We start from the raw sequence: 13256 nt of genomic DNA, 5'->3' as shown, positions 1-13256 counted from the left end.
ATTGGGATAACGATGATGAAGAATGAAGTAATATAGCAGATCTGAATAGCCATACAAGTGAGTATATAGAATATATGTTAGTTGTTCCCAGACCATGAAGAGTGAAATTCTCTTGAGGTAAATATTCACATAATGGATTTTACGGCGTCACTCTAAGAAGTCCACCTAGCATTTCCAGTTAAGCATATCCTTCCTAGGTGAAATGATAGAAAGAATAACAAACTCTCGAGTGCTAGCTCTCTTTCAGGTCCTGCCCTAAGCGATTCCACATTTGTGTGTGTGTGTGTGTGTGTGTGTGTGTGTGTGTTTGAGACAGAGTCTTGCTCTTGTTGCCCAGGCTGTAGTGCAGTGCCTCGATCTTGGCTCACTGCAACCTCCGCCTCCCGGGTTCAAGCAATTCTCCTGCCTTGGCTTCCTGAGTAGCTGGTATTACAGGCTCCCGCCACCATACCCAGCTAATTTTTGTATTTTTAGTAGAGACGGGATTTCACCATGTTGGTCAGGCTGGTTTTGAACTCCTGCACCCACCTCGGTCTCCCAAAGTGCTGGAATTACAGGCATGAGCCACTGTGCCCAGCTGTGATTCCACATATGAATTCACCCACATCTCACAGATGAGGACACTGAGTCTCAGAGGAAGGCAGTAACTTAGCCAGGGTCACAGCACGAGCATGAGTCAGATCCCAAGATTCATACCCAGGCAGTGTGGCTCCCACCACCATGTTCTTTTCTTTTCTTTTTTTTTAAAAAAATTTTTCAACTATTTGAGGGCACTAATCTGCCACCACCACCATGTTCTTGCTTGTTCTCTTCTGTGTCCAGGAGATTCCCTCCTACCCCACCTTGTTCTGCCCACTCTCTGGTTACTACTATGTAGCCACGGTCTAAACCAGTTACACAACAATCATCCTAGGTGAGCTATGCATTTTTAAAAATTAAACTTTGTAGGCCAGGCACAGTGGCTCATGCCTGTAATCCCAGCTCTTTGGGAGGCCGAGGTGGGCAGATCGCCTGAGGTCAGGATTTTGAGACCAGCCTGACCAACATGTAGAACCCCTTTCTCTACTAAAAATACAAAATTAGCCGGGCATGGTGGCACATGCCTGTAATCCCAGTTACTCGGAGGCTGAGGCAGGAGAGTCACTTGAACCTGGGAGGAGGAGGTTGTGGTGAGCCAAGATTGCACCATTGCACTCCAGCCTGGGCAACGAGAGTGAAACTCTGTCTCAAAAAAAAAAAAAAAAATTAAACTTTGTTTTTGAGATCAGTATTGATTCCCATGCAATTGTAGGAATAATACAGAGAGATCCTATGTGCACCTTATCCAGTTTCCTCCAATGGTGACACCTTCCAGAACAGCAGCACAATATCACAACCAGGATGTGGCCATTGGCACAATCCCGGGATGTCTCCTGCTGCCCTTTCACAACCACACCTGCTACCCTTGTGCCTGCCACCTATCCCGCCCCAGGTCCCCAACCCCTGACACTAATCTGTTCTCTGTCTCTAAAATGTTGTTATATAAAAGAAATTATGCAGTATGTGACTTTTTTTTTTTTGAGACGGAGTCTTGCTTCATCGCCCAGGCTGGAGTGCAGTGGCGCAATCTTGGGTTGCTGCAACTTCTGCCTCCCAGGTTCAAGCAATCTCCTACCTCAGCCTCCCGAGTAGTGGGGACCAGACACGTGCACCATCACACCCTGCTAATTTTTGTATTTTTAGTAGAGATGGAGTTTCACCATGTTGGCCAGGCTGGTCTTGAACTCTGGACCTCAAGTGATCCACCCATCTCGGACTCCAAAAGTGCTGGGACTACAGGCATGAACCACCCCACCCGGCTCCCAATCTGCCCTTATTTATTTGTTATTTATTTACTTGTTGCCTTTGTTTCCTGTGTATTTTAGGACACTTCTAGTATAAATAGATAAGTATTAGGATAAAAGGAAGTAAAAAAGAAGAAAATATCAATACAAGTTTTAGAAAGTAAGCATGGGTGTCAGCAATCCTACTGAACAAGAAAACTATGCAGTCTTTTGTTTTATTTTGAGATGGAGTCTCACTCTGTCGGCCAGGCTGTCGGCCAGACTGTCGCCCAGGCTGGTGCCCAGGCTTGAGTGCAGTGATGTGATCTCTGGCTCACTGAAATCTCTGTCCCCTGGGTTCAAGGGATTTTGTCCCTCAGTCTCCCAAGTAGCTGAGACTACAGGCATGCACCACCATGCCCTGCTAATTTTTGTGTTTTTATTAGAGACAAAGTTTCACCATGTTGGTCAGGGTGGTCTTGAACTCCTGAGCTCAAGTGATCTGCCCGCCCTGGCCTCCCAAAGTCCTGGGATTACAGGCATGAGCCACCATGCCTGGCTCTGAAGTCTTGCTTAATCTGTATATTCTAGGAAGACACAGCAGAGCAGGAGGTACAATCAAGAATTACAATGCTTCGGTCTGGCACGGTGGCTGACACCTATAACTTTGGGAGACCGAGGTGGGCGGATCACCTGAGGTCAGGAGTTCGAGACCAGCCTGGCCAACATGGTAAAACCCCATCTCTACTAAAAATACAAAAATTAGCCAGGTGTGGTGGCGTATGCCTGTAATCCCAGCTACTTGGAAGGCTGAGGCAGGAGAATCGCTTGAACCCAGGAGGCAGAGGTTGCAGTGAACTAAGATTGTGCCATTGCACTCCAGCCTGGGAGGCAGAGCAAGACTGTCTCAAAACAAAACAAGAATTACAATGTTTCTTTTCCTTTTCTTTTTTTTTTTTTTGAAGTTTTACTCATTGCTCAGCCTGGAGTGCAGTGGCACAATCTCTGCTCACTGCAACCTCTGCCTCCTGGGTTCAATCAATTCTCCCATCTCAGCCTCCTGAATAGCTGGAATTACAGGCATGCACCACCACGCCCAGCGAATTTTTTTTGTATGTTTAGTTGAGATGGGGTTTCACCATGTTGGCCAGGCTGGTCTCAAACTCCTGACCTCAGATGATCCGGCTGCCTTGGCCTCCCAAAGTGCTGGGATTACAGGCATAAGCCACTGCACCCAGCCGAATTACAATGCTTGTATAGAGAAATCAATAATTCCTTTATAGTGGAGAGTTCCTGATACTTAAAAATTTTTTTATTACTTTATTGTTATTATTTTCTTAGAGACAGGGTCTTGCTTCATCCCAGGCTAGAGTGCAGTGGCACAATCATAGCTCATTGCAGCGTTGAACTGCTGTACTCAAGTGATCCTCCCACCTAAGCCTCCTGAGTAGCAGGGACTACAGGTGCTTGTCACCCCGTCCAGCTAATTTTTTTGATTTTTAGTAGAGATGAGGTCTCACTATGTTGCCCAGGCTGGTCCTGAACTCCTTAGCTCAAGCCATCCTCCTGCCTCAGCCTCCCCAAGTGCTGGGATTCCAGCCTGAGCCGCAGTGCTTGGCTATGTTTTGTTTTGTTTTTTTTTTTTTGAGTCAAGATCTTCCACCTGAGTCTCCTGAATAGCTGGGACCACAGGCACACACCAACATGCCTGGCTAATTTTTTAATTTTTATTTTTGTAGAGACAGAGTCTCACTATGTTGTCCAGGCTAGTTTCGAACTCCTGGCCTCAAGCACTCCTCCTGCCTCAGCCTCCTCAGTTGGTGGGATTACAGGTATGAGCCACTGCATGCGGCAGTTCCTAATACTTGAACGTCAAGAAATCTTCTGGGGTGTGCTCAGAGCAGGGGGCCTGAAGAATGCTTCCTCTGTTTACAATACACCGAACAGGAATCTGGGGTCATTGTCACGAGGGGCACAAAACTTGTGACCTCTCTATGAACAAATGCCCCACATGCAAAAAAAAAAAAAAAAAAAAAAACAACTTTGTTAAATCTTCTTTATATGGATGATGGAAACAATATTTTCTTTCTCTTTTGCTCTTTTTTTGAGATGGAGTCTCACTCTTTTGCCCAGGCTGGAGTACAGTGGTGCTATCGCAGCTCACTGCAACCTCCGCCTCACAGGTTCAAGCAATTCTCCTGCCTCAGCCTCCCGAGTAGCTGGGATTACAGGTGTCTGCCACCACACCCAACTATTTTTTGTATTTTTAGTAGAGACGCAGTTTTACCATGTTGGCCAGGCTGGTCTTGAACTCCTGACCTCAAGCCATCCACCCACCTCAGCCTCCCAAAGTGCTGGGACTATAGGTGTGACCCACCACATCTGGCCGGAAACAATGTTTTCAATGACGACCTTGTCATAAGTGATATTACAGGTCTCCTGTGGCTGTTTGTCTTTTTGAAAATACTTTTTTCATCAATTTTTTTCTTTTTTCTTTTTTCTTTTTTTTGAGGCAGAGTCTTGCTCTGTTGCCCAGGCTGGAGTACAATGGCGTGATCTTGGTTCACTGAAACCTCCGACTCCTGGGTTCTAGCAATTCTCCTGCTTCAGCCATCCAAGTAGCTAGGATTATAGGCGTGTGCCACCATACTTGGCTTTAAAAATATATATTTATTTTATTTTATTCTTTGAGACAGAATCTTGCTCTATTGCCCAGGCTGGAGTGCAGTAGTGCAATCTTGGCTCACTGCAACCTCTTCCTCCTGGGTTCAAGCGATTCTCCTGCATCACCCTCCCTAGTAGCTGGGATTACAGGCACCCACCAACACGCCTGGCTAATTTTTGTAGAGACGGGGTTTCACCATGATGACCAGGCTTGTCTTGAACTACTGGCCTCAAGTGATCTGCCTACCTCAGCCTCTGAAAGTGCTGGATTACAGGTGTGAGCCATTAATATTTTTTTCCAAGAGAGAGTCTTGCTCTGCTGGCCAGGCATGAGTGCAGTGGCCTGATCACAGTTAACTGCAGCCTCAATCTCCCAGGCTCAAGCAGATCTTCCCATCTCAGCCTGTTGACTAGCTGGGACTACAGGCACACACCACCATGCCTGACTGATTTTTTAATTTCTTGTAGATACAAGGTCTCCCTATGCTCCCCACTCTGGTCTCGAGCTCCTGGGCTTAAGCGATCCTCCCTGCTTGGTCTCATTCAGTTTCGTTTTGTTTTTGTTTTTGTTTTTGAGATGGCGTTTCACTCTTGTTACCCAGGCTGGAGTGTAATGGTGTGATCTCAACTCACTGCAATCTCTGCCTCCCGGGTTCAAGTGATTCTCCTGTCTCAGCCTGCCAAGTAGCTGGGACTACAGGAGCATGCCACCACACCCGGCTAATTTTTGTATTTTTAGTAGAGATGAGGTTTCATCATATTGGTCAGGCTGGTCTTGAACTTCTGACTTCAGGTAATCTGCCTGCCTCGGCCTCCCAAAGTGCTGGGATTACAGGCGTGAGCCACCGCGCCTGGCCAATCTCCTTCAGTTTTTAAGTAATACTTAAAAACTACAAGATGGAAGGCCGGGCACAGTGTCTCACACCTGTAATCCCAGCACTTGGGAAGCTGAGGCAGGCGGATCACTTGAGGTCAGGAGTTCAAGACCAGCCTGGCCAACTTGGCAAAACCCCGTCTCTACCAAAAATACAAAAAAATACAAAAATTAGCCGGGTGTGGTGGCAAATGCCTGTAGTACCAGCTACTTGGGAGGTTGAGGTGGGAGTATTGCTTGAGTCCAGAAGGTTGGGGCTGCAGTGAGCCAAGATCATGCCACTGCACTCCAGCTTGGGTGACAGAGCAAGACCCTGTCTCAAAGAAAAATAACAGGAAGCAGTGGTTATTGGAGACTGTACTGTACTTGTCTTTCTACATCTGAGTAGAATTTGTATTCTACGTGTTTTCATCTTTGAAATCTTCAGTCTGTCCTCTTGAATCTTCAGTCTATCTTCCCTTCCTTTTTGATGTCTTCATGCTTTTCCAGCACTCTTTTTCTGGCTGGTTCTATTTTTTTCTGAGTTGGTAGATGATGCACAATTTGAGTTTTCTGATGATTTTGTTCTCAAAGAAGTCTGTGTGGGAGGAGCATTACTAAATAAGGAAGTGCTAGTCAATATCCAGATGACCGGGAATGGATAAAATATTGTCCCCAAGAGGGACCAAATGTCCCCACGGGAAGAGTGCACCTTGGATGTAGTCAGTCTTCCTGCCTGTGCCTCAAACTGCTGTGCTGTTTCTTAAGGAACTTCCGAAACTGATCTGTGAAGGGAGAATCATCAAAAAGACAGAATTGAATGATTGCAGTAGTGCTTCTTTCTCCTGCATAATTTTGTATTTTTAGTAGAGATAGGGTTTCACCATGTTGGCCTGGCTGGTCTTGAACTCCTGACCTCGTGATCGCACCATTGCATTCCAGCCTGGGCAACAAGAGAGAAACTCTGTCTCAAAAAATAAAACTAAAAAAAAAGATTTCCTCTAGAATTCCATTTCTACCTGTTTTTAGCAGAGCAGCAGCTTTGGCAGCTTCTCTCTCTCCCTCTCTCTTTTCTGGTCTTTGTAAAATGAGCAGCAGTCTGCATGATCCTATGCAGTTGTCTGTTTCATATGTCTTTCAGCTGCCCCATATTCTGCCTTTCCTGTTCCTTCGCTCTTACATTCTTTTTGTCAATTGTTCTTGTTTCTTTTGATAGCCAGCATTTCTCTTTCAGTTTTCCTACTCAGTTTCCCTCTTGATCTCTTTGTTCTTCCACTTACCTTTTCAAGTATTTTGGTTAGTCTGTTCACTCTTGACAGTGAGGTTCTCGGTAGGTCTTTGATTTGACCTTCTGTTAGGCTCCTTTTGAGGCAATGACATGCCCTGATCTGTCTCCTCTTGTTTAATATATATGACTCTGTGCCAGGAGAGGTAGGTGGTGTATCACAAAACTCAACACTTCTGCACTGAAAGTTTTCCAAAGTGTTTTGGGTTCAAATGAGGGATGAAACAGTGACTAAACTTTCTGACTGGCTCTCATTTGCAACTGATGTTTCAATGTTTAGTTAGTGCATCTTTTGGTTTGCTCTCTTATCTGAAATACTTGGGACCAGAAGTGTTTTGGATTTTTTTTTTTCTTATTTTGGAACGTTTGAGTTGTATTTACTGGTTCAGCATCCCTAATTTGAAAATCTGAATTCCAAATGCTTTAATGAGCATTTCCTTTGAGCATCATGTTGGCACTCAAAAGATTTTGGATTTTGGAGCATTTCAGATTTTATTTTATTTTTTTTTTAGACGGAGTCTTGCTCTGTCTCACCCAGGCTGGAGTGCAGTGGCACAATCTCGGCTCACTGCAACCTCCACCTCCAGGGTTCAAGCAGTTCTCCTGCTTCAGCCTCCTGAGTAGCTGGGACTACAGGCGCGTGCCACCGCGCCTGGCTAATTTTGTATTTTTAGTAGAGACAGGGTTTCACCATGTTGGCCAGGCTGGTCTCTAACTCCTGACCTCAGGTGATCCACCCACCCCAGTCTCCCAAAGTCCTGGGATTACAGGCGTGAGCCATTGTGCCTGGCCAAGATTTTGGATTTTTGGATTGGGGATACTGAACCTGTATTGATTTTAATACACCTGAGCTTCTTCTTTACCCAGTGGGGTGACCCCAACCTTTATTATTGCAGAGTCTGGTGTATTAGTCTGTTCTCACGCTGCTAATAAAGACATACCCAATTTATAAAGGAAAGAGGTCTAATTGACTCACAGTTCCACATGGCTGGGGAGGCCTCACAATCATGGTGGAAGGCGAAAGAGGAGCAAAGTCACATCTTACATGGTGGCAGGCTAGAGAGCATGAGCAGGGGAACTCTCCTTCATAAAATCATCCGTTCTTGTGAGACATATTCACTTTCATGAGAACAGCACAGGAAAGACCTGCCTCCATGATTCAGTTACCTCCCACTGGGTTCCTCTCACAACATGTGGGAATTATGGGAGCAACCATTCAAGATGAGATTTGGGTGGGTCCACAGCCAAACCATATCAGTTGGCTACTGTTAGTCCTGCATGAATTGGTTTGTTGTAGTTTTCAATTGACTCTAATCACAGGGCATGGTAGTGTGCTTTAAGGGGTCCTCTGTGTTCCAGGCCTACTCTTCTTTATCTTCATTGTTTAATAGCAACCCAGTTTCTTTTGTTTCTGTTTTGAGATGGAGTCTTGCTCTTGCCCAGACTGGGGTGCAGTGATGTGATCTTAGTTCACTGCACCCTCCGCCTCCCAAGTTCAAGCAATTCTCCTGCCTCAGCCTCCTGAGTAGCTGGGATTACAGGTGCGTACCACCACCACACCCAGCTAATTTTTGTATTTTTAGTAAAGACGGAGTTTCACCATGTTGGCCAGGCTGGTTTCGAACTCCTGACCTCGAGTAATCTGTCTGCCTCTGCCTCCCAAAGTGCTGGGATTACAGGTGTGAGCCACTGGGCCCTGCCGCAAGCCAATTTCATCTTGGTAGTTAGGTTCAGATGCTCCAGCCAACACAGCAACTCCCTTCTTTCCCTGTTGCTTCAGAGGCATGAGAAGCCTCAAGTGGCCGAGTGGAGGTCTTAGCTTCCGGTTCAGTGAAATCACTGTTGTGTCTCTTGGTGGAAGCATTCCTCTTCTTGGAACAAAGACCCCTACACCAGCAGAGCATAAGATCATGAGAGTAGGAAATAAAAATTTTGCCAGTTGGTTACTAGGGGTAATAGTGAATAGTGCCATTTGCATTTCTACTCCCTTGATTCCTGGACCTGTGAATCCTGGCTATGGGAGAAATCACACCATATATTAAATGCAGATTCAGAGAATATTCAGACCCCTGCAGGACATTGCCCCAGCCCGTCAAGCTATTGTTGGCAAGTTATAGTTGACACTGTAACTGAGTCTTCAAAAAGCCATTCCGCAGTTACATCAAGCCAGCTGCTGATGATGGTGAGGAACATGGTAAGACTTGTGAACATGGTGAGACTTGTGAATTCCATGAGCATGAGCCCATTACCCCACTCCTTTTGCTGTGAAGTAAGTTCCTTGGTCAGAAGCAATGCTTTGTGGAATACCATAACGGTGGATTTCCTTTGTTGCATAACCCATGTATTCATTCCTTTACTTTCAGCTATTCTTGTCTTTTTTGAGAGAGAATCTCGCTCTCTCTCAGGCTAGAGATTGGACTGCAGTGGCACAATCTTGACTCACTGCAACCTCCACCTCCTAGGTTCAAGTGATTCTCCTGCCTCAGCCTCCCAAGAAGCTGGGATTACAGGCTTGTGCCACCATGCCCAGCTAATTTTTGTGTTTTATTTATTTATTTTTAGACAAGTCTTGCTCTTTTTGCCCAGGCTAGAGTGCAGTTGTGCAATCTCGGCTCACTACAACCTCTGCCTCCTGGGTCCAAGCGATTCTCCTGCCTCAGCTCCCAACTAGCTGGGATTACAGGCAACGGCCACCACGCCTGGTTAATTTTTGTATTTTTAGTAGAGACGGGGTTTCACCATGTTGGCCAAGCTGGTCTCCAACTCCTGACCTCAGGCGATCCGCCCGCCTCAGCCTCCGAGTGCTGGGATTACAGGCATGAACCACTGTGCTAAGCCTGTATTTTTTAGTAGAGACGGGGTTTCATCATGTTGGCCAGGCTGGTCTCGAACTCATGACCTCAGGTGATCCACCTGCCTTGGACTCCCAGAGTGCTGGGATTACAGGCATGAGCCACCACGTCTGGCCTATTATTTCTATTTCTCCCTATTTGTCACTGATTTCTACCCACACACTGTTCTGGTCCAGGTTGCTGGCAGCAATATTGGTCTAGCAAATCTCCCCATTAGTCTTTTCCCATTCATGTAGCATATGGTTATATTGGTACCGAACTCATGGGCTATCTCAACCACTAGACAGTGCATCTGCATTCACTGTCAACCCCAATTTTGTCAGATGGGGTGAAGACACAATCTATCTCAATAGGCCCATAGGAATTTTGGCATATATATATAATTTTAAAGTATAGTTACAGATTCTTGCTAAGGATCATCTCTGCTTCCAGCACCTGCAGTTGTAGCCCTGGTCCTGGGACCATTGCAACAAGCAGGAAGAAAGAAATTTAGGTAATATAGGGGAGAATTGTGTAGTAATATTAGCATCTACCCCCATCACCTTCGCACCTCATCTCTTGGAAAAGTGGAGGAATCTCGGAATCTATCTAGCAAGAACATTCCATTGATTCTGTTCATGTTGACTGTGAGCACATGTTTGGGAAGGTGTGTAAGCCAGCACTTTAGGCCCATTTTTTGAGACAGGGTCTGGATCTGTTTCCCAGGCTGCAGTGTAGTGGTGTGACCTTGGCTCACTGCAGCCTGAAGCAGTCCTCCCACTTCAGCCTCCTGAGTAGCTGGGACTAGAGGTATGCACATGACGGCTAGTTAATTGTTGTATTTTTTGTAGAGATGAGGTCTCCCTATGTTGCCCATTCTGGCCTCAGATTCTTGAGCTCAAGTGATCCTCCCACCTCAGACTCCCAAAGTGTTGATATTACAGGCATGAGCCATGTTGCCCTCTTTCTGTTCTCTGTTTTTTTTGATACAGAGTCTCATTCTGTTGCCCAGGCTGGATTGCAGTGGTGCGATTTTGGCTCACCACAACCTTCGCCTCCCGGGTTCCAGTGCCATCACGCCCAGCTAATTTTTATATTTTTAGTAGAGACAGTGTTTTGCCATGTTGGTCAGGCTGGTCTTGAACTCCTGACCTCAGGTGATCTGTCTGCCTTGGCCTCCCAAATTGCTGGGATTACAGATGTGACCCACCGTGCTCGGCCTTTCCTGTCTCTCTCTCTCTCTCTGGTTATTATTAATATTTTAGTGACAGGATCCTGCTATGTTGCCAAGGCTGATCTTAAACTCTTAAGCTCAAGGGATCCTTCGAAGTCGGCCTCCCAAAGTGCTGAGATTATAGACGTGAGCTACTGCATCCAGCCTTTGACAAATGTTTCAATTGTCCATTCCAATTCTCTGTCAGACTACCACTCTGAGGATGATACGCAACATAATATGTCCATTTGGTGTTTTATCTTTTTGCCCATTGTTGTATTCTATGTGCTATAAGGTGTGCTCCTTGGTCTGAAAAAATGTAACATGGCAGTCTAAATGGGTATAGTATCTTCTGTTCTGTTTCTTTTCTTTCTTTTTCGAGACAGAGTCTTGCTCTGTAACCAAGGTGGAGAGCAGTGGTGCTATTAGGGCTCACTGCAGCCTTGACCTCCTGGGCTCGGGCGATCCTCCTGCCTCAGCCACCTGAGTAGCTGGAACTACAGGCACGTGCCACCATGCCTAGCTAATTCTTTATACTTTTTGTAGAGATGGACTCTCCCTGTGTTCTCCAGGCTGGTCTTGAACTCCTGGCCTCAAGCAGTCCTCCTATCTTGGCCTCCCAAAGTGCTGGGACTACAGGCATGAGACCCTGTGCTCGGTCACGAGAGCTGTTTATAGGGTACCATCCATGTGGCAGTAGGATCTGTCAGTTCCTCTGGTGGTTCCAGAGTTGGCCGTAGAGGAAATTCTGGTACGATGAGTACTGCCTTACAGTCCTCCAGTATGCTATTGTATGAACGGTTTCCATTATATTATGGAACTCTTCTGGGCATTGCCTTCTTTATTAGAATGTTTCTCTGACATCACCTAAGACATTATGGGTATTTCAGCTTTCAAGATTATTTTATATCTTTCATTCACAAAAAAATCATCATACCACCACATCTGGAAATTCTCTGGTCCAAAACCTCAGCCACTGCTGCTGGGTAGCACTCACAGGATTTTGCCACAATCTCCAGTCTATAAATATAAGTTGCAGATATTTTCAAAATCATGTCTGAGTGTGGATCTTATATAAGGGCTCAAAAGCATCAAGAGAGCTTCTGCTCTTTGCAATTCAGACATAGCCTGCTTAAATATGGCCTTCCTTTGTGTCGTTTAATGGAAGGAAGATAGCAATAGTCTCACATGTGGAACATGCATCCTGCAAATTACAAGTAACCTGATTAGGTACTGTGTTTCCTGCATAGTACCAGGGGTAGTGGGCAGTGATGGCGGTTCATTTTGTTGTTGTTTGGGGAATGTTAGCAGTGGATCCTGCCCAGGTTATTCCTAAGAATTTCACCATTTGAGTGGGCCCTTGGATTTTTGTTGCATTTATCAACCACCTCTGTTGATGATGTATGGCATTATTGCATTTAAGTCAGTCCTAGCTTGCTCTTCAGTTTTTTGTTTTTTGAGACAGAGTCTCACTGTGTTGCCCAGATTGGAGTACAGTGGCACAATCACAGCTCACCGCAGCCTCCACATCCCTACCCCAAGCGATCCTCCCACCTCAGCCTCCCAGGTAGCTAGGATCACAGGTGTGCGCCACCACACCCACTAATTTTTTATCTTTGGAGAGACAGGGTCTCACTATGTTGCCCAGGCTGGTCTTGAACTCCTGGGCTCAAGCAACCCTCCCACTTCTGCCTCTCAAAGTGCTGGGATTACAGGTGAGAGCCACCATGCCTGACTGAGAACTGTAGCTTTATAGTAAGTGTTGAAATTAGGCACTATAAATCCTCTAGCTTTTTTCTTCCTTTTCAAAATTGCTTTGGCTGTTCTAGGCCCTTTACATTTCCATATGAATTTTAGAAGCAACTTGTCAATTTCTTCCTTGATTTCTTTACTTTTTTTTTTTTTTTTTTTGAGATGGAGTTTCACTCTTGTTGCCAAGGCTGCAGTGCAATGGCGTGATCTCGCTCACCACAACCCCTGCCTCCCAGGTTCAAGTGATTTTTCTGTCTCAGCTTCCCGAGTAGCTGGGATTACAGACATGTGCCACCATGCCTGGCTAATTTTGTATTTTTAGTAGAGACTGGGTTTCTCCATTTTGGTCAGGCTGGTCTCGAACTCCTGACCTGAGGTGATCCGCCCGCCTCAGCCTCCCAAAGTGCTGGGATTACAGGTGTGAGCCACCACGCCCAGCTGTCAATTTCTAATTATTAAATTTGTTTTGTTGATTGTGATCAGTGTTGTTTGTAATTTATGTATCTTAAGGAACCTACTGAGGTTGGTTTTTTTGTGACCTAGTATTTGACCAAGTTTTGTGAATATTTTGTGTGCATTTGAGAAAAAGTATATTCTATATGATGATCAGGGTGTGGTGTTCAATATATATATATATACATCCAAAAGGTCAACCTTACTGATTATGTGGTTTAGGTCTTTTATATTATTACTTATGTTTTGTCCATTTAATCTGTCTCATTCTGTGAATGGTATCTTAAAAGTCTCCCATTAGAGAATATTTCTATTTCTTTTTGCATTCTTGTAGTTTTTGGCTTATATAGGCTGTTGCTGTTACTTCATTGTTTGCATTTGGTAATTTTTTTTTTTTTTTGAG

The 13256-nt window shown here is 45.3% G+C and overlaps 1 protein-coding gene and 1 non-coding gene across 4 annotated transcripts in view; both read left to right on the top strand.

The window, feature by feature from the left end:
• ZNF157 (zinc finger protein 157) overlaps positions 1-13256 on the top strand; it is a 42026-nt gene that overhangs the window by 16296 nt on the left and 12474 nt on the right. The window lies entirely within an intron of this gene.
• LOC135269999 (small nucleolar RNA SNORA11) lies at positions 3689-3817 on the top strand. Its single transcript, XR_010338227.1, has one exon. It is a non-coding gene; the product is annotated as a small nucleolar RNA SNORA11 (small nucleolar RNA).

Source organism: Aotus nancymaae, unplaced genomic scaffold (genome assembly GCF_030222135.1).
Source record: "Aotus nancymaae isolate 86718 unplaced genomic scaffold, 86718_ANA_hifiasm-v0.15.2.pri h1tg000058l, whole genome shotgun sequence".
In the NCBI taxonomy this organism is placed as follows: domain Eukaryota; kingdom Metazoa; phylum Chordata; class Mammalia; order Primates; family Aotidae; genus Aotus; species Aotus nancymaae.
This window is presented reverse-complemented; position numbering and strand designations above follow the sequence as displayed.